The sequence below is a fragment of the Sciurus carolinensis genome, chromosome 7 (assembly GCF_902686445.1).
Source record: "Sciurus carolinensis chromosome 7, mSciCar1.2, whole genome shotgun sequence".
Taxonomy (NCBI): domain Eukaryota; kingdom Metazoa; phylum Chordata; class Mammalia; order Rodentia; family Sciuridae; genus Sciurus; species Sciurus carolinensis.
In genome coordinates, this window is record NC_062219.1 from 100584977 (window position 1) to 100607082 (window position 22106).

General features: G+C 35.1%; 1 protein-coding gene across 1 annotated transcript in view; it reads left to right on the plus strand.

Moving 5' to 3' along the window:
• Hmgcll1 (3-hydroxymethyl-3-methylglutaryl-CoA lyase like 1) overlaps positions 1–22106 on the plus strand; it is a 156622-nt gene that overhangs the window by 35086 nt on the left and 99430 nt on the right. The window lies entirely within an intron of this gene.

Sequence of the window (22106 nt, forward strand, 5' to 3'; positions counted from 1 at the left end):
AGCCTATGCACTGATTTGATTAAAACAAAACTCCTTTTAAGAAATATCTTATATGAATTGAAAACTAACTTGAAACTCCATACTAATTTCATGTGAATATATGGCCCAATGTAATGAGTAGAAGTTAAAGCTCTTAAATAGAATTTTAAGAACTTGCCATCCATTTACCATTTTACGATTTCCTTTATGAATAATCTAAACACTTCCAAGTGCTTTAGGCTTTTTTGTCTATTAAAAGAAAGTGATGATAATTGGCCGGACAGAATTTCATATTAAAGGATGAGAAATACATATATGTTCCCTTAACTTTGATTCTTTTAATGTTTATATTTGCTAGAGATAAGACATGAGATTCATCAATGATGAGGTGAGGACAGTCATCCATAATCTTCTCTTGAAAACTGATAAGATGATAGAGCTTTGTCCAGAGTTTTTAGGTGTTTGGCAACAGTCCTTGATTCTGAGATTGGATTCTAGTTTCTGAAACACAATTAACATTTAGCAACCAGGACAGCCCTTTCCTTTCCCAATCCAGTGCCTGTTCTCCAACCTGGGATCCCTCAGTCTCCTTCCACCCTGTAACTTAATTTTGCCGATCACTTCTGATCCCACTCCCTGGTTTCCGTTATTCTCTATTAATTAGTTTGCTTCACCACCTACTCTCGTCCTATCATCTCTTACATCTTTTCATGACCATTAAGTTTCAGGTTTTGCTGATTCTGCTTCTAGTACTGTCCTCTACCTATGCCTCTTCTTTGGGTGTCCTTCCTATGCTGACACCCATCTCTTTGAGGTGTGCAAATTGATACTTCTTGTCCTACCATTTCTGATAAATTTCACCTGAATGTGCCACTGGCATCTTAAACTCACTGGGCTCAAAATCAAGCTCACAGTGTCCATCCTGCTTTATATGAAGAGTTCAACTGTTCCCTTTGGAATCTTGGACTTTAATTCTCAGGGACTATCCTTTTTATTCCCTCAGTTGCTATTTTAGTCAGGGATGCTATATAGAATACCATAATTTTGGTAGCTTGGGTGACAGAATTGTCATAGTTCTAGACACTGGGAAATCCAAAATCAAGATTTCAGCAGAGCTGGTATCTCGGGAGAAACTTCTTCCTGGTTTGTACAAAACTGTCTTCTTATTGTATCTTCATATAGTGGACAGAAGAAAGAAGCAAGTATTTCTTGTCTCTTCTTACAAGAACATTGATCTCCTCATATCCTCTATTACCTGATACCTGCCCAAAGCTTTACCTCCTAATACAATGGAGTTTAGAATTTCAACATGAATTCTGGAGGAATTCAGACATTCGGTGCATACAATTTCTGGGCTCTTAGAATTCTTATTCCCTAGTGTAGTCTATACTTGTCTCTTGTTTTCAATCTCAGATGTATTAGTAACCCAGACCTTCATCAACCAATCATGTGGTTGTTTTTTAAATGCTGTTTCTAAGCATTGTTTCTCCCTTTCATATATGCTTTGCTCATTGCTTCTACAGTAATTGTTCAGAAATATCAGCCTTTGTCATCTCATGTATTAAGTTCTTTAACAGTTCCTTTCTCCCCATTGAAGAAGGCTGGAAACTTTGGTCTCCTATTCAAGGTCCTCCATTTGCAGTCTCTCTTTTTCTTTGCAGCCTTAACTTCATTACTCTATTTCACTTTGCTGAAGATCTGACTGAACCAAACTGCTACTTGTTCCCGATTTTCATATCCTGCCTGCTTATATATACTTGTTTATTTTCATCCCATTTTCTGCATTTTTCTGCAGTTATTATAGGATGATGTAAAAACAGTGAAAACATTAAAGTCCTTTTTATTACAATGCATTTGAGGTAACAGAAGCTGCAATAGGTTTATTACTCATGTGTCACTTTTCAGTTACCTTTATTTCTCCTCAAACAGTTATTTTTCTTTATCCTACTGTCACTTTGTATTTTGTAAATATTCTCCAATTATCTACTACCTGGACCATGGGCATTATGAAGAACAGGACTCTTATTCATCATCGTATCCCCAGTGCTTGGGATATAATAAGTAGGTACACAGTAAATTATTGTGAAATGAGTAAGGAATCAATCATAAAGAAAAATGAAGTATTACTTTCAGTTCTCTGGTGTGGGCAAATGACTCTTATTTTTATTCATGTATTTATTCCTGCATAATTAAGGGCATACCTATTTTCCTTAGGTAAACACAAATGGCTTGATTATTCTAAGCATATTTCCTTGAGATTTTTTATTTTGCAAAATGCTAATTATTTCACTAGCTCTCATTGTTTGTAAAGGAGTGTGAGACTTTCCATCATCTGTAAATCTTCATGAAGTTACTTCTGGTTTTTTGTTGTTGTTGTTGTTTTTTGTTTTGTCTGTGCTCACTTCACATGTTTGATTACTGTTGGAAAGAAATAGGACAGGCTGGTCTAACTTTAGAATTAGAATTAGGAAAGAGGATAGTTCTTGATAATATTAACCAAGGAATATTGACTAACCAAAGTTATATTTCAAATACCAACTTTTGCTAATCCTCTTCAAGATTGTTTCCCCCCTGCAATGTTTTATGAAGCTTTATACAAAATATTCTTCCCTACAATGATTCTCATGGCCATATTCTGTTTTATGCAAGAGTAAACATTGACTTATAGGTGATTCTTCAGACCTATCTTTGATGACATTTAAAAAGATGAGGCTGGAATTCTTTCTAAAGGTCATACTTCTTCCACAGCTAGGGAAGAGGAAAGATGGACAAAAGGAAAGGAAAGGCAGTCCCCTGTGAGCAGTAACGGGAAAATGCCTCCTGGCCTCCCTTAAATAGATACATGTGATCAGACTATAAAATCATATGATTTATTCTGAGTTTGATCCTGAGTTGAATTTGGGACTTAACCTATTGAGATTTAATGAGCTCTTTCTAGGCTCAAAGTATTATCAAATAAGCAACTGAATTCCCCTGCATAGCTCTTGAGGACAGCTGTGATGAGAAGTGCTTCTAGAACTGGGTCCCTGTCCGCATTCTGCCTTCCACTTGAGTAAGTGACTTAACCTCTCTGAACCCCAGAAATCCCAGCAGTGATGCCTGCAGTACAGGAGGGTTGTGAGGAGGCTCCTAGGGTACACAAATGGTCCTTGCATGTGAATGTCCAGCATCTGGAGAACACTGGCACAGTGTTTTCCACAATGGCCATGCTACCATATATTTCATTTTAATGTTCATCTGGTTATATCCACTCCAAACCAAAAAGAAGTGATTTAAATAAAGTGCATATCTGTAGAAGAGCAGTGTGCCTGAATCAAAGAAAGATATGGGATTCATCTTTCTAAGTCATACCTGTCACTTTCTACGTAACAAATGGAGTGCTTTTCAAAATGCAATCTTGAGCCTAATCTATTTGTGCAATTTGACTATTTAGATTTCAGTGAGCTTGCATTTTTAAAATTTCTTTTAAAGCTTTACATCATTCTCATTTCAGAAGAAAATCATTGACCAGACTCATTTACCTTAAAATAAGGTCTGAGATTTGTGATTTGAGATTTAATCTCTGATCAATTAATTATTGTAGCACAATAGCTTATTTATAATATTGTCTGAATTAATTTCTGTTTCTAAAGACAAATGTATGTTGTTTTAAATACCTATTCTCTGAATTCTCTGCATCTTATATATATTTTTTTCTATCAAATGTAGGTCATGGGAATAGTACTCTATTTGGTGTTTACATTGCTGCTTGTTCACTTATTTCTTTTTTTAGCATTTTGAGGCTATTTTTTATTTTTTACAGCTTCCCTCCTACTGTTTTGTTTGGCAAAGACTTTCTAACTTGAACAGCTAAAAGAATAGCTCCACAGTAGCAGGGTGCCATATAAAACAGGATCCCACACCTATAATCTAAATGGCCAGAGATGATAAAATATCTGCCATTAAAAAATACATGTTCTTTACAACTTATCTGGAAAAAGGTTTCCTTAGAGTGACATGTAATGTAAGAACATTTGAAACAAGTCCAGTAGACCTTCACTTGGATGGAACATGCAATAATAAGAGGAAAAAAAAACACATTTATAAAAAAAGATAGGCTCCTTGCAACTTTGGAATGTATCTGTTAGTAGTTAAGGTGTTTAAATTGTTATAATTTTAAAAAGTGAACTAGAATTTTCATTCATCTTTAATTTACTCATTTGATTATAAACTTTTTCATTCACATGAATGATTAAAATGAATATAATTTATTTAAAAAGAAGAATATGCTAACTGTATCTAACATTGTGTTTTTATGTCTTCCATATGCAAAGGCTCAGTTATGAATATTTAATCCCTGATTAATTAATTTTCAACTACTTGAATGGGTAAGGTTACAAGTTTTAACAGCAGGATCAGAAATGCATTGGCTTTATAAAAGCAGAAAGAAAAGTAGCAATTATTTACTAGTCGCTCTAACACTTAAAAATATGGCCTAAGCATAGGTTAGCCTGAGGAATGTGTAAACTTTTCCTCACTTGCCTTTTAGTATGTAATACAATTAGTTCTTTATTGGCAATGAAAGCACATTTACTGGATTGAGGTTTCAGTTTTAAATTTGTATTGATGAGATGCAGGAGGCTGTAGCTTCTGCTCCCCAGTCCTGTCCTGGTGTTTCTAACTCTGCTCTTTCTGAAGAACGTGGGTGTGTGGAAGAGAGTAGAAAGAGTATAATGTCATGGAGATGTTGAATGTATGTGTGTGTCTAAGAAAGAATGGGAGTGAGAGAGGATGAAGTCAGAACCCCAGATTGTTTGCTTGTAAGGCACAGCCAGCTGTCAGAGCAACTGAATCATTTTGGAGGGTTCTAGAACATTATGTCACCAGGTGAGTTGTCCCCTGCCATCTCTACACAAAAGATCCTGGTAAAATTTATCAAGATCTCAGTTCCTATTTTCTGGTGTTAGAGGAATCCCTTTAACCAGATGTGGGGTGGGAGCAACAGGACATAAGTGAAAGGGAATAAGACTTGACCCAAAGTTTCTCCAAAGGAGTTTGACTTGGAATACTTGGAATACTAAATTCTGGAGTTCTAAATTCTCTGCTTAATGCACTATTTTCTAATGTCCAATAAGATGCTGCCATGGAAGTGAATGCTGCATTGTGACCTGTCTCTCCATTATGGTCTTAACTCCCTACCCGTAGACCTTCCATGTATTTCTATCATAGAGATGGATCTGTTTAGTGACTCAGTCAGCCTCAGGAACCAACCATTTCAAATCACCTAGAATATCCTGAAGTTCATATCTTTTTCTGTTCTATGAGTTGAAGTCCATGTGCACATAATTGTTTCCTTGTACAAAGCTTTATATTAAGAGTTTTCATAGTACATTTTATTTAGAAGCTATGTCTAAACATTGTTTTTCAAATTATTAGAGCATACTGAATTTCTTGCATGTCAGATAAATGTTGTTTGTTCAATATTTGGTCCTAGGGAAAAATTGAAGAAGCTAAGTGCTTTTGTAAATGACTTTAGATGATTATTGAATATAAATGGGGAAATTCTACTATAAGAATTATATTCATATGATGAAATACATTAGTTCTTCAAGAAAATACAAAAGCATATACTATTTGCTACCTTATTTGTTCCTAATATTTAATAGCATGAACTGTAGACCCTTAAGACTTGTTCCACTCAGTATATAGTTTGTGACTTATATTCTGTGTGCACAAGTGTGTGTACACATTTGTGTGTATGTGTGTTTTCAAATATGTACGATTTCCACATACCCCTGAGAGCTAGTAAAATTGACCAGGTTTTTCTCATTGTCTGTATAACAAATAATTCCAAAATCTAGTGGCTTGAAACACAGCAACATTAATTTTTGTGGATCAAAAGTTCAGGAATGGCTCAGATGGGCACTCGAGTTTTCTCAGGTACTAATAGACAGATGGTGGTCAGAGTTGAAAGGTGGAGTTGAGCGGATGAGACAGTGGGGACAGACTGGGTACCTCTTTTCATGTTCTCCGGGCTTCTTCCACATATTCCAATATGAATATGAGATTCTCTTTGGACATCTAATAATACAGCTCAGAGCTCCAAAGGTGAGTGCACTCAGAGTCAGGCAAAAGTGGTATTCCTTTTATAAGCAAGCCTTGCAAATTATATAGCATTACCTTTCCATGATCTCTTAGTAGAGACAGTGACAAAGCTCACCCATTACCCAAGGGAGGATAAAGGCACTACCTTTTGAGTGAAGTGTGGCATTCTGGAAGGAGGGCAAGTGGGAAGGGAAATATCACTGGGGCCGCTTTTAAAAATCTATCACACTTAGATTTTAAAATGGCCTGGTAATTAACCTAATTATGCATTTTTTTCTTACAAATAATTAAAGAATAAATATAGTTTATAGAGAAACAAGCTCTGCATTCTGAAATGCCTAAATTCTAAGCAATACATATCTTAATGCTGTCATGGTTACCAGCACTTTTGAAATGAGTCCAGGTAGCCCTTCACTTAGATGGAACACATAATAGCAGCACTCCTACCCATGCCCTTTATAAAACTGCTTTCCCTCAAGTGGGACTACATTGACCATTTGAGGGAGAGGTGTTGCGTAGACAACATGAGATGAGAGAGAAAAACTGCATTAAGGATGAAACTGGTGAAGGGGAGTCATAGGCACTTGCCTTTATAACCACTTCTGTTCTGGAGTGAAGCCAAACTTTTCCTGTATACCTATTTCCAAATAAGTAGCTTAAGCTAGAGAGGGAAATACTTCAGGAGGGGGAGTAACTCTTCTACTAGAAAGGAAGAAGGAAAAAGACAGAAAGTAAAAGGCAAAAATGAGAGCTTACAGTTTCCTTTTTTCACCCAACGAGCCCCTGCAACCCATTTTGAAAACAATGAGCACACACTGATACACAGATTGTTGTAAGAATATGTTATTTCCATATATTTCTGAAGCTTGCCTTGCATATCCAGACCTGGTCATGTATGTCCCGACTCTGGATGGACACTGTTGCAGAAAATCTACTGTAACCTACCTGTCATGTCTCACGTGTGACACATGAATCAGTTCAGTGCATTACATTATTTAGGTAATGTCTACTTATTCTTGAAAGAAAAAAAATGTGAGGAAGGCATTTTTTAGAGCAAAAGTCATTATACTCCAGAAATGGAAAGTAGCAATTAGATTTTTATTGATCTTTTCTTAGCACAGAGTCCCCTGCATTATTTTAAGTTGTTCTCTTAAAATGTTTATCTAAATATGCAAGGTTTTCTCCTTTTAAATGAAAATAATTTGTATTCTGGATATTAAACTAGGCATTGTCTACACGATAGTGTAAGAGCTGATTTATATCCCATGCAAGTGTTGCTTTTATAATATTTGATCTCGCTACATCTCTACATAGAATGATGATCTAAATTTCTACATTTCTCTGATCAAGAGAAGGGAGGGGTGCTACTTCATCATTTCTGTGTTTAAAGCAGTATTAACTTTATTTTATATCTTTGGTACCGGGGATTGAACCCAGAGTGCTTAACCACATCTCCAGCCCTCTTTGTTTTCTCAGTTTGAGACAGGGTCTCACAGAGTTCCTTAGGGCCTTGCTAAGTTGCTGATGCTGGTCTCAAACTTGCAATCCTCCTGTCTCAGCCTCCTAAGTCACTGGGATTTAAAGTGTGCACCACCATGCTTGGCTTAAGCAATGATTAACTTGAAATACAACATTTTAAAGTTGTTGCATTGTACAGTTGTATCCCTACTACTGTTATCACATAGGGCAAGCAGTTGACTGAAGTATATTCGTACATTTTTAAAATATCCATTGCTTCTCTGAGAACAGAATATGGAAATATGGATAAAAGTTTGGCAGGTGGGAAAACATAGCATTTTTTTTCTGTCTTTGAACTTGTTTAAGGATATTATACAATAAAATGAGGAAAATAAATGTGTTGCTAGTATTGTTTGGTATTTTTCAGCATTCAATAGTGCCCTTTTCTGCAGCTAAGATGTAGATACACTACTGTATCAAAGAAAAAGCAAAGCTAATAATTAAAAGCAATAATGCCAGCAATTTTATTAGCTAGATTTTTTTTTTCAAGGAGAACATTTAGTTCCAATTTATTTTGGCCTTTTCCCCCATTAGACTAGAACCAATTATATTAAAAGATTCATCATGCCAAGTTTGCACTACTTTTCAATAAATGATAATTTGTTGCTTTGATCAGTTACATTTTGACTAACAAATTGGGTTTCTTTGTTCTTAGATTTGTGAGAGTAACCAAAACAAAATATTATAATAAAACATTTCACCTCATCTGTTTCTTCAATTTCACTGTTTATTATTTTCATCAAATTTTCTATAAGTTTCCCCATTAAAAAAAGGAATACATTTTCAAAGTCATTGGGCTATATTACAATTCCACTTTTGTATCTGACCAAAATTTTCTTAAAATTTGATCTAGTAGAGCTATCTGGATGTACTAACATTTGAAAGTGCTGTACATAATATAATTGTATAAAATGTTGAGCAAATAAAGGTCCATTTGGCCCAGAAAGACTTGATTCTGACATTTTAATGGTCTTTTTGCAGTTCTCTGATGAGTTTGTTGATCTTATTTTAGCAGAAACTCATTCCATTGATGTCTCTCCTGCTAAGCCACTTAAATGTGATCTACTCTGGGAGATGCAGAATGTGCCCAAAGGACTAGTTGAGGGGGACCTTCAGTCCTTCCAATGTGGCATAGTTACAACTTGCTCACTTGAAAAATCACATCCATTACTCAAAACCTGGTTTAAAATATAAAGCAGTAGGGTGTTAATGTGTTCTAATGTGCTCACCAGTTTTGAGTATATTCAAGTAGCACTGGTTTTCAAGAATTTATGATCCTTCTATACTGAGCACTAGAAATGAAACACATCATACCAGTTCTTTAGAAATAGATAATGACTTTAAAAGATATGAATTTTGCTGATATTTATAAAGAATTTCACTTTTTAAGTAATTTTTAAAAATAAAAAGAAGCTTTTCTAGTTTTTAGATCTCTGGATATTAATCTGGATCTCTGGATATTAGTCTGATTAAGTTGCTGGAAAATCTTCTAGAGAGAATATGGACTAAAGCGAGAACTAGATAAATTTTAATGTTAAAAGTAATATTATATCTTCATAATCACATTATATGAATAAATTTTATATTTCAAAATTAAACTCTAATGGAATTTAAAAATGCTAATGTTTTACTTGTCACACATTTGATTAAATAAAATGAATAAGTATATTTTCCCTTCCAGTATATCTATAAATAGAAAGTGTTTTCTAAAACTTGTGATTTTATTGTCCTTTACGTTTTTTTATCTCTATTCATTTATCTTGAATATCTGATTTACAAAACCATAGGCTAATTTGGATTATTACTTTGTAGAATAATAGAATATTTTATAACATCTATAGATTTTAGATATTCTTCACAGTAATATAGAGGAGTTTCTTTTGAAGAATACTGTTCATTTCATAATGCCTTTGAAAAATTTAAATTTGCTGTTAAAAAACTTATAAAGGTTATAAACACTCTGTAATATCAATATGTTGAAGCAAATTCATGTTAATAACTTCACAGCAGTAATCCTACTTACTCTAGACTTTCTACTGCTATGAGATATATTGATAAATTTAATGCAATCATTAGAAAAAAATGGATGTTTCTTCTATGGAATTCTGCTTATAGTGTATACTAAGAAATGTATTACTTGTAGTCTAAGTGTAATAAATTCTGTCACCCTCCCCCACATCCTCCAAGTTGCAGGCTTTCTGAACTTTTGGGGACACCATTATATCTATTATCTAACTTGTGTGTTTTGATGGAGCAATAAAAAATATGGCACTTGACTCTTACTCATTTTATGATATGATTTGGCAAAGTATTTTAATCTTTCTGTTTCTTGGATCCTTTCTGTTTATTCATTTTCCCATTCATTGCTTTTATTTTGTCTCTTTAAACAACTGTATCAAATTTTTTTTTTTTTTTTTTTTAGGGTAATGATGTTTATTTTATTTTTCCCCTCCCCCCACCCCTCCCACCCCTCTTTTCCCTCTACACAATCCTTCTTTCCTTCATTCTTGCCGCTGTCCTTAGCCTAACTCTAAACCTAACCCTAAATCTAATGCTAGCCCCTCCCACCCCCATTATATGTCCTCATCCGCTTATCAGCGAGATCATACGACCTTTATTTTTTGAGATTGCCTTATCTCACTTAGCATGATATTCTCCAATTTCGACCATTTGCCTACAAATGCCATAATTTTATCATTCTTCATTGCGGAGTAATATTCCATTGTATAAATATGCCACAGTTTCTTTATCCATTCATCAACTGAAGGGCATCTAGGTTGGTTCCACAATCTGGCTATGGTGAATTGAGCAGCAATGAACATTGATGTGGCTGCATCTCTGTAGTATGCTGATTTTAAGTCTTTTGGGTATAGGCCAAGGAGTGGGATAGCTGGGTCAAATGGTGGTTCCATTCCAAGCTTTCTGAGGAATCTCCACACTGCTTTCCAGAGTGGCTGCACTAATTTGCAACCCCACCAGCAATGTATGAGTGTTCCTTTTTCACCACATCCTCGCCAACACCTATTGTTGCTTGTATTCTTGATAATCGCCATTCTAATTGGGGTGAGATGAAATCTTAGGGTAGTTTTGATTTGCATTTCTCTTATTACTAGGGATGTTGAACATTTTTTCATATATCTGGTGATTACTTGTACATCTTCTTCTGTGAAGTGTCTGTTCATTTCCTTAGCCCATTTGTTGATTGGATTAATTGTATTCTTGGTGTAGAGTTTTTTGAGTTCTTTATAGATTCTGGAAATTAGCGCTCTATCTGAGGTATGGTTGGCAAAGATATTCTCCCACTCTGTAGGCTCTCTCTTCACATTTCTGATAGTTTCCTTTGCTGAGAGAAAGCTTTTAAGTTTGAATCTATCCCAGTTGTTGATTCTTGCTTTTATTTCTTGTGCTATGGGTGTCCTGTTAAGGAAATCTGATCCTGAGCCAACAAGTTGAAGATTTGGACCTACTTTTTCTTCTATAAGATGGAGGGTCTCTGGTCTGATTCCAAGGTCCTTGGAATAACAGGCAGTTGCTACCAGTAACCCCAGTGTATGCCTAACAAGGCAGTTATAAAGTTAAAATGAATACTAGCAATAAAATCACTAAAATAGTTAAAACTCATACAAAGATGTTCTCAAATCCAGTGAATATCTGTAACAGAGTTATAATCAAATAACTCTAGAATATGGCATTCTGACCAACCTTTAAAGTTCTTTTGTCTTTTGCACTGTTTACTCAATCAGAGATCTCCAGAGCTACATCATGGCTAAATGAAAGCCATTGGAGTGATGGTGTTGACTTTTATGGCAATAAAATACATTTTGCCTCAACTTTTTCTCACTGTCAGTGTTTTATTTCCAGGGAGTTTGTTTACCTCATACAATCCCTTTTCTCATTGTTGCAGCCACCTATAGTGTTTAGAGTTGGCTTGCAGAAGGGACTTTAAGAATAGAAGGGAAACCCCATTTATAGTCAGTACAGAATGAGTACAGTTAGATCCAGTTTTAAAACTCACTTCTGCTTTCATGCAAGGAAAATAACTACAGACAGTGTTATTATAGAACACAAAGGCATAATATATGAGAGGTAGCAGAGTTGAGTGGGAAGAAAATTACACTGGGAGCTTTGAGACTTCTTGCCCCTACTTCAGAAAGATGTTGGGAATGTGATTGTTTTGACATGGGAAGACCAGGAGGGTTGTCACAAAAGGCATTGACCTGAACAAAGAATAACTAATGCATAGTCCTTATGTTTATCTTAGGATACTGGGAAATGTTATTGAATAAAATGACCGGTGTTTCCCATCCAGAACATCGCCCTCCCAGTTTGCAACCCCCAAATTCATATGGGTAGGTTGAGGTTATTTTATAATTTAAAAATAAATATTTGTAGTCCTTGGTGGATTAGGATTAAAACGCCTGTGTTTACAGGGAGAGTATGGCCATGGCGTGGACACTCTTGAAGTGCATGGGCATTCCACCCAGGAGAGGGCAGTACAGAGATCCTTGACATACAAAGGGAAGGTTGAATAAGGAAATACAGGAAGTCATACAGCAGACCAAATTAGTTTTCAGGCTTCTGGACTTAAGAAGTTTTGTGAGTATGGTGTCAGACCATTTTAGCTTTGGCAGCCAAGACGGAGTACTGGGAAGAGAAAAAAAAACAAAACAAAACTGGATGTTCAATTTTCCAGAGATTTCCTGTGTTTATTATTGTAAGACTGTGATTTATTAAAACTGTCTTACTTCTTCAAGCAGACCAAGATTTCCTCTATGCTACTGAGGCTAAGATATATGGAGTTTGTGTAAAGAGTCTGTGAATGAGACAGGGTTATGGTGCCCAGGCTATAGCGTTATGCATAGCTGGCCAGAGCATTTTCACCCAGAGTTGTCAGGACAGTTGCCATTAGAACCATTTTTTCTCATTACTGAATTTATGAATGGTACCATTAAAAGGAATTACAGCTCAAATTGAATTTTGAGTTATAGGGTCTGAAACCACATTATTTACATTTTTAGAGTAATCAATGGCATGTGTTGAAGAAATTGCATTCTCTGCATCTGTCTTTCCTGATGTACTCCTGCATACAGAAAACAATACCATCAGTTATGTCTAATCTGGCCAGTGGAAATGGTAGACAAACAATTCCTGACGGTATCTACTTATCTTGAAGAAATATGAATGTTGTCCTGGATTATGGTGTCAGTAGTGGGGCAAAAGCAAAGCATCCCTCAAAAATATTTTTGAAAAATATTTAGCATACTGTGGGGTTATAGGTCTGTGAATGTAAGTCTATTTCCTGGCAAAATTTAAGACTGTTTATCAAGTAGAGAATTTAGAAACATAGATATGCTTAGAAATATTATGAATATGCCAAGAATAAGACAGACTCAGATGACTTCACTTTTTTGTTGGTAGTATTTCTGAATTGAGAAGGGAAAGGAATATTATGGATACTATAAGTCTGTATTTCAGAAAATTCCTTGACTATCATGATGATGTCACTATGGAAGATAAAAAATTTCACAAAGGCTGGTGTTTTCCAAACTTTTATTTTTTTAATCAGTGAAACTTCTTGTTTTTACTCTGGATAAAATCTTTTGTTGAACCTCAATACATGATACAGATGGGAGCAGATTTGTTTAAGTACCTCCCCAAGTCCTATAAGTAATCTTATCAATGTGTTCACCTACTGTTATGATTTAGATATGAGGTGCCCCCAAAAGCTCATGTGTGAGACAATGGAAGAATTTCCAGAGGTGAGAAGATTAGATTGTGAGAGGTTTAGCCTAATCAGTGGATTAATCCACTGATACAGATTAATTGGGTGGTAACTATAGGCAGGTGGGCTGAAGGAAGCAGGTCACTGGGGGAGTGATTTGGGGGTTTATATTTTGTCTGTGATGAACGGAGCTTTCTCTGCTTCCTGTTCCCATGCCCTGAGCTGCTTTCTTCTGCTACACCCTCTCACCATGATGTTCTGACTTACCTCAGCCATGAAGTCAGCTGACCATGGACTGAACCTCCGAATCCCTGAGCCAAAATAACTATTCCCTCTCTAAATTACTCTTGTCAGGGATTTTAGTTGTGGTACAAAAAACTAACTAAAGCACCTAGTTATGTATCTTAATGAAAGTTTCAAAAGTTAGATATCTTTGTTTTCCTTTTCTTCAACTTGAGTTCTTTTTTTTTTTTTTTTGGTTGGCTTTTTTTTAATTGCAAACAAATGGGGTACAACTCGTTTCTCTGTTTGTACATGAAGTAGAGGCATACCATTTGTGTAATCATGCATTTATATAGAGTAATAGTGTTTGATTCATTCTGTTATTTTTTCCCTTCCCCCCCACCCCCACCCCTCTTTTCCCTCTATATAGTCCCTCCTTCCTCCATTCTTGTCCCCCTCCCACTCCCCATTTTGTGTTATCATCCGCTTATCAGCGAGATCATTCATCCTTTGAGATTGGTTTATCTCACTTAGCATGATATTCTCCAATTTCATCCATTTGCCTGTAAATGCCATGATTTTATTCTTCTTTATGGCTGAGTAATATTCCATTGTGTGTGTGTGTGTGTGTGTGTGTGTGTGTGTGTGTATATATATATATATATATGCCACAGTTTCTTTATCCATTCATCAGTTGAAGGGCATCTAGGTTGGTTCCACAATCTGGCTATTGTGAATTGAGCAGCTATGAACATTGATGTGGCTGCATCTCTGTAGTATGCTGATTTTAAGTCCTTTGGGTATAGGCCAAGGAGTGGGATAGCTGGGTCAAATGGTGTTTCCACTTCAAGTTTTCTAAGGAATCTCCACACTGCTTTCCAGAGTGACTGAACTAATTTGCAACCCCACCATCAATGTATGAGTGTACCTTTTTCCTCACATCCTTGCCAACACCTATTGTTGCTTGTATTCTTGATAATTGCTATTCTAATTGGAGTGAGATGGAATCTTAGGGTAGTTTTGATTTGCATTTCTCTTATTACTAGAGATACTGAACATTTTTTCATATATCTGTTGATTGTGGGATGTAGCTCAGTTGGTAGAGTACTTGCCTCGCATGTGCAAGGCCCTGGGTTCAATCCCCAGCACCACCAAAAAAAAAAAAAAAAGAAAAAAAAAAAAAAGAGAGAGAGAGAGAGAGAAAATTTTCTTTTTATGGACTTTGTCCTTAATATTTTGTTATACAAAATATTTAGCAGTAGCCAAGATGAACATACAGAAGATTTGAAAGACGTATTTATCAAGGAGGTTAGACAGAGAACACACTTAATGGTCAGGTGGATTTGAATGTCAGTCAAGCAATTCCACTCAGTGAATAGATGACTTTCCTCTTCCTTATATCTCTAAACCTATTTTTTCTTCTACAGAAACAATCTCGCTCATTGAATAGTTAGAAATGTTTAAAGAGATAGCACATAAATAACTTAGCACACGTAGACCTAACCTCTAGTTCAGCATAAAGTAAATGTGACTTTGTAATTATTATTATTACTAGCAATACAATATTAGTGGAATTAATGGAGAAAAAGAGTCATGATTTACAGTTAATTGAATTCAAAGTTAATTCAAACTACAATAAAGGGCTGGAACCAAGGAGGACAAATGACCATTTAATTTGACAATCATTTATTAAATCCTCCTTTTATGCAAGGTATTTTAGGAGCAGATAAGTTAGTTCGGGAGAAAGAAACATAAATTAACACAAATTATATGAGGTTTGATAAGAGCATTGATGAACAGATACCCAGTGACCTATGAAAGTAGAAAGCATCTAAATCAAGCTAATTGTTGAAAAGGTCTTAGAAGATGAGCTTTTGAGTTTAAAAATGGAAGATTAAACCAATTAACTGGATGGAAAACGGAGCAATGAATTTTAGGCAGATGGAATGATATGGAGGATTCCAGATCTGAACCAGCTTGATGTAGCATTGAAGACCTAGATGCTAGATGCTAGAGATGAGCTGGGAGCATTTCTTTAAGAATTGGATGCTCTGATAAAGAGAATGAGGAGTTCGGAGTTCTCAATATCTTCAAGGACTTAGCTGCAAAACATTCTGGAATTTCTACAGTGCAGAGAAGATAATAGGATTTCAGCTGGGGAATGAATAACCTTGATGTAATGCTGTTTTTGAATCTCTAGTGGTCATGGGTGTCTGATACAACCTGATTCCAATTTCTTAATGTCCATTATGTTGAGAGTGGTGTGACCTTTTCATATTACTCTGGATCTTGATGATGCTTGAGCAAAGCTTAAGATACAATCTTTTTTTTTTTTTTTCAATTTAGTGGATTTTAATATGTTCCCAGAGTTGTGTAACAATCATCTCATTAATTTTTAGAATGTTTCCATCACCCCCCTCATAAGCCCTGTACCTCCTCGCAATTGCTCCCCACCTACTTCTTCCCTTAGCCTCTTGAAAATGCTAATGTGTTTTCTATCTTCATAGATTTACCTGAACATTTACTGTAAATCAATGCAAGCAATATATGGTATTTTGTTTCTGACTTATTTTACTTAGTATAATGTTATTGAGATTTCTCTATTTCTGTAGCATGTACCAGTCACTTGATCCTTTTCATTGCAGAATAGTATTCCATTGCATGTATATACTCTGTTTCATTTATCCTTTCATCAGTTGAAGACATTCAAGTTATTTCTACTCTTTGAAATGATGCTGCTATCAACGTGTGTGCAAACTTTTTTGAAATAATTTTTTATTTGTTCTAATTAGTTATATATGACAATAGAATGCGTTTTGACATATCATACATAAATGGAGTATAACTTCTCATTCTTCTGGTTGTACGTGATGTAGAGTTACACTGGTAATATCATCTTATATGCACATAGGGGTAATAATGTCCTATTCGTTATACTATCCTTCCTACTCTCATGGCCCCTTCCCTCCCTTAACTCCCCTCTGTCTAAACCAAAGTACCTCTAATCTTTCCTAGCCCCCTCCTTAGTGTGAACTAGCACCTGCATATCAGAGACTTATTTCACTTAGCATAATATTCTCTAGCACCATCCATTTATCAGCAAATGCCATAATTTCATTCTTCTGTAAGGCTAATATTTCACTGTATATATATGCCACAGTTTCCTTATCCATTCATTGCTGAAAGGCATCTGTGTTGGTTCCAAAGTTTAGATATTGTGAATTGAGCTGCTGTAAGCTTTGATGTGGCTGCATCACTGTATATTTTAAGTCCTTTAGGTCAAAACTGAGTACTGGGATAACTGGATCAAATGGTGGTTCCATTCCAAGTTTTCTGAGGAATTTCCATACTGTTTTCCAGAGTGGTTGTACCAATTTATAGTCCCACCAGCAATGTATGTGTGTACCTTTTCCCCCACATCCTCATCAACACTTATTGTTGCTTGTATTCTTGATAATTGCCATTCTGACTGGAGTGAGATGAAATCTTAGTTTTGATTTTCATTTCTGTAATTGCTAGAGATGTTGAACATTTTTTCATATGTTTGTTGATCAATTGTATATCTCCTGTGAAGTGTCAGTTCAGTTCCTTAGCCCATTCATTAATTGGGTTATTTCTTGGATTTTGGTGTTAATTTTCTTGCGTTCTTTATATATCCTAGAGATTAGTACTCTATCTTAGGTGCATGTAGTAAAGATTTTCTCCCATTCTGTAGGCTCTCTCTTCACATTACTGATTTTTTCCTTTGCTGAGAAGAAGTATAGTTTAAGGTCTGAAGTATAGTTTAAGGTCTGGTATCATGATGCCTCCTGCTTCACCCTTCTTTAGTGTTCTGTAGTTTTCTTTCTTTCTTTTTTTTTTTTTTTTTGGAGATTGTTTTCTTTTTTAAAATTATTTATTTAATTTTTAATTTTTTACAGACTGCATTTTGATTCATTGTACACAAATGGGGTACATCATTTCATTTCTATGGTTGTATATGATGTAGATTTCATTACAGACATCTTTCACCTCTTTTGTTAGATTTTTTCCCATGTATTTTTTTAAGCTATTGCAAATGGAATAGTTTTCCTAATTTCTCTTTCAGAGACTTCACCACTGATGTATAGAAATGCATTTGATTTACAGGTGTTGATTTTGTATCCTGCTACTTTGCTATATTCATTTATTAGCTCTAGAAGTTTCTGGTAGAATTTTATTAATATTTAGAAAATAGAAGCATGTCACTGGCAAATAGTGATAGTTTGAGTTCTTCTTTTCCTATTAATATCCCTTTAATTTCTTCTGTCTATATAATTGCTCTGGCTAGAGTTTCCAGGACTATTTGAATGCAGATGGTGAAAGACAGCATCCCTATCTTGTTCCAGCTAGAGGGAATGCTTTTGATCTTTCTCCATTTAGAATGATGTTGGCCTTGGGCTTAGCATAGATAGCTTTTATAATGTTGAGATATGTTCCTACTATCCTTAGTTTTTATAGTGTTTTGAACATGAAGAGGTCCTGTAATTTGTCAAATGTTTTTTCTGCATGTATTGAGAAGATCAATGACTCTTATCTTTAGGTCTATTGATGTGATAAATTGCATTTATTGATTTCTATATGTTGAAGTGAACTTGCATCTCTGGGATGAATCTCACTTGATCATTGTGCACTATCATTTTAATGTTTTTGTATGTGATTTAAAAGAATTTTTGCAACTATGTTCATCAGGGATATTGATCTAAAGTTTTCTTTCCTTGATGTGTCTTTGTCTGGTTTTCATATCAAGGTGATACTAGCCTCATAGAATGAGTTTGGAAGGGTTCCCTCTTTTTCTATTTCATGGAATAATTTCAGGAGTACTGGCACTAATTCTTCTTTGATAGTCTTGTGGAACTTGACTGAGAATCCATCTGGTCCTGGGCTTTTCTTGGTTGCTAGGCTTTTGATGATGTCTTCTGTTTCATTGCTTGAAATTGATGTGTTTAAATTGTGTATGTCCTCCTGATTCAGTTTGGGAAGATCACATGTCTCTATAAATATGTTGATGTCTTTCAGATTTTCTATTTTATTAGAGTATAAATTTTCACAGTAGTTTCTAATTATCTTCTGTATTTCAATAATGTCCATTGTGATATTTCCTTTTTCAGCATGAATTTTAGTAATTTGAGTTTTCTCTCTCCTTCTTTTTTTTGCAGTGGCTAAGGGTTTACCAATTTTATTTACTTTTTCAAAGAACCAACTTTTCATTTTGTCAGTTTTTTTCAGTTGTTTCTTTTGTTTCAGTTTCACTGATTTCAGCCATGATTTCAATTATGTCCTGTCTTCTACTACTTTTGGTGTTGATTTGTCCTTCTTTTTCTTGTGCTTTGAGATGTAATGTTAGGTCATTTATTTCTTGACATTTTATTCTTTAAATAAAAGCATCCTCTTAGCACTGCCTTCATAGTGTCCTAGAGATTTTCATATGTTGTATCAGTATTCTAATTTACCTCTAAGAATTTTTTATTTCCTCTCTGATTTCTTCTACTATCGATTCATCATTCAATAGTATATTATTTAGCCTCCAGGTGTTGGAGTAACTTCTATTTTTTATTTTATTGTTGATTTCTAATCTCATTCCATTATGATCTGATAGAATGCATGGTAATATCTGTATTTTTTGTATTTGCTAAGACTTGCTTTGTGGCATAATTTTAGAGAAGGATCAATGTGCTGCTAAGAATAAAGTACATTTGCTCGTTGATTGATGAAATATTCTACACATATCTATTAAGTCTAAATTATTGATTGTATTTTTTAGTTCTATACTTTCTTTGCTTAGCATTTGTTTGGAAGATCTCTCCAGTGGTGAGAGAGACGTGTTAAAGTTACCCTGTATTATTGTGTTGTGTACTATTTGATTCCTGAAATTGAGAAGGGTTTGTTTGTTGTATATAGAATCGCCATTGTTTGGGCATAAATATTTACTACTGTTATATCTTGTTGATTTGTAATTCCCTTAAGCATTATGAAATGTCCTTCTTTATCCCTTCTATCTTTGACTTGAAGTCCATTTTATCTGATATGAGAATGGAAACCCCTGCTTGTTTACATAGTCCATGTGAGTGATATGTTTTTCCCATCCTTTCACTTTCAGTCTGTGGATGTTTTTTCCTAGGAGGTGAGTCTCTTGAAGACCACATATTGTTGGACCTTTTTTTTAAATTCAATCTGGCAGTCTATCTTTTGATTGATGAGTTTAGACCTTTAGCATTCAGTGTTATTATTGAGATATGATTTGTGTTCCCAGCCATTTCAGTTTTTTTTTTTAATTTAATTTTATTTTTTTAGCATGATTAGGTTTCTCCTTTGATTGACCTTTCCTTTAGTGTAGTTCCTCCCTGTGCTGGTTTTCATTTTTTTTTTTAATCTCCTTCTCATGGAATATTTTTTTGAGAATGTTCTGTAGTGCAGGCTTTGTAGTTGTGAATTCCTTTAACTTTTGTTTATCATGGAATGTTTTTATTTTATCTTCAAATCTGAAGCTTAATTTTGCTAGATATAAGATTCTTGGTTGGCATCCATTTTCTTTTAGAACTTGGTATATGTTGTTCCAGGACCTTCTAACTTTGAGGTTCTGGGTTGAGAAAACTGCTGAGATCTGTATTGGTTACCCCTTATATGTAATCTGATGCTTTTCTCTTGCAACTTTTAATATTCTATCCTTATTCTGTATGCTAGGGGTAATGGTTAATATGAATCATCAACTTGATTGAATTAAGAGATGCCAATGATTATGAGGCTTCTGGGTGTGTCAGTGAGGGTGTGTCTAGGAGTGATTGGAATGTAGGATAGTTAACAAAAGTGGAAACCAGCCCTAAACATGGGCTGCACTTCCCAATAGGATAGTGGCTTAGAAGGAATAAAACTTGGAAGAACAAGGAAACAAATGAAGATGGAGGCTCCACTCTTCTTGAACATGTTCTTGAATACTGCTTTGATCTTTTGAGGATATCAGACTTTCATGTCCAAAGCAGACTCTGCCAGTGATTCTCTAGGTAGTTTCCAGAAGCCTTGGTCTTGGACTAAGTAGCACTTTTGTTCTGGGGCTTCCATCTCTTGGGCTGCACAGCTACTGGTGCTTCCAGTTCTCCAGCCTGCAGACAGTCATTGTGGACTATCCAGTTTCTGGTCATGTAAGCCAATCTAATCATACTTCTTGTTGATTCTGTTCCTCTAGAGAATCCTGACTAATACACTAGGCATTTTCATTATGATGTGCCTCAGTTTGGATCTATTGTAATTTTGTACATTTGGTGTCCTGTAAATGTCATGTATTTGATTTTCCATTTCGTTTTTCAGGTTTGGGAAATTTTCTGATATTATTTAATTGAAAAGATTGTGCATTCCTTTGGTTTGTATCTATGTGCCTTCTCTATTGTGATAAATCTAAAATTTGGTCTTTTCATGTTTCCCATAATTCTAAAGAGTTTCTGTTAATGGTTTCTTACCGTCTTCACTGTGTGGTCAACTTTATTTTCAAGATTATATATTTTGTCTTCATTGCCTGAGGTAGTCTGTGGTGGTTCTTTATATTGAATTACTAATTTGGTTTATTGTTTTCTTCATTTCAGGATTTTCTTGTTTTTTTTTTTTTTTTCTTTTTTAGAATCTCTATCTCTTTCTTAAAGTAATCTTTTGCTACCTATACTTTCTCATTGCTTTATTGAATTGATCTTTCATTGCTGTATTTGCTCTCAAATCATTCTTTACTTTGCAGATTACTTTAACTCTGTACACTCTGAACTCCCTCTCTGACATTTCTTCTATTGTTATGTCAATGGATTCTATTATTATAGTATCTTTTTTTTATTTGGGCACTTTCTTCCCATTTTTTTTTTTTTTTGTGTGTGTTGTTCATGTGTCTTCCCCTCTAGCAGTGTGGATCTGAGGCATTACAGTTTCTACCCTATATACTTATAATGTCCCTGCAGGTTTCCAATATCTCACCTTTAAGGTATAGATCTCTTTGCAAAAGAGACTACAGTTTCTAATGGTGGACAAAGAGAGAACCAGGGTGGGGTGGGGGTGTAGGATGTGATGTTTATGAGGTAGGAGGTGAGAATCTAGAGGTATTAGATCATAGGAAGAGTGAAGGTAGAATCAAAAGAAGTTGGTTGTTAGCAGGAGATAAAAGAGAAAGAGACTCTGAGGAAACAGATAAGTGAGAGCAAAATATATAGAGTAAAAAGAAAGAAAGAAAGAAAGGAAAAAGGAAAAAATGTAACAATCAAAGATATACAACAAAACTGTAATATACTCTTCAGACATCTCAGTCCTCAGTAGCCTGATTGATGAAAACTACTTGGTTTCAAAAATGTTGCAAATGTGAGAGTGGGAAAAGAATGAAGAAATAAATCTCAAAGGAAAATTGAATAATTTTTTCTGTTGAATTTCAGTATCATCCCTGCTTCCCTTTTCATCTGATAGGTGAAGTTGTCTAGAGTTTGGTATTTCACCCTTATGATGGTGAAGGATACTAGGGTAGGAGGTTTAGTCTTGAAGGTGGAACTCCTGGAGGCAGAGTCACTGGTTCCTGTTGGAAGATTGCACCCCAGCA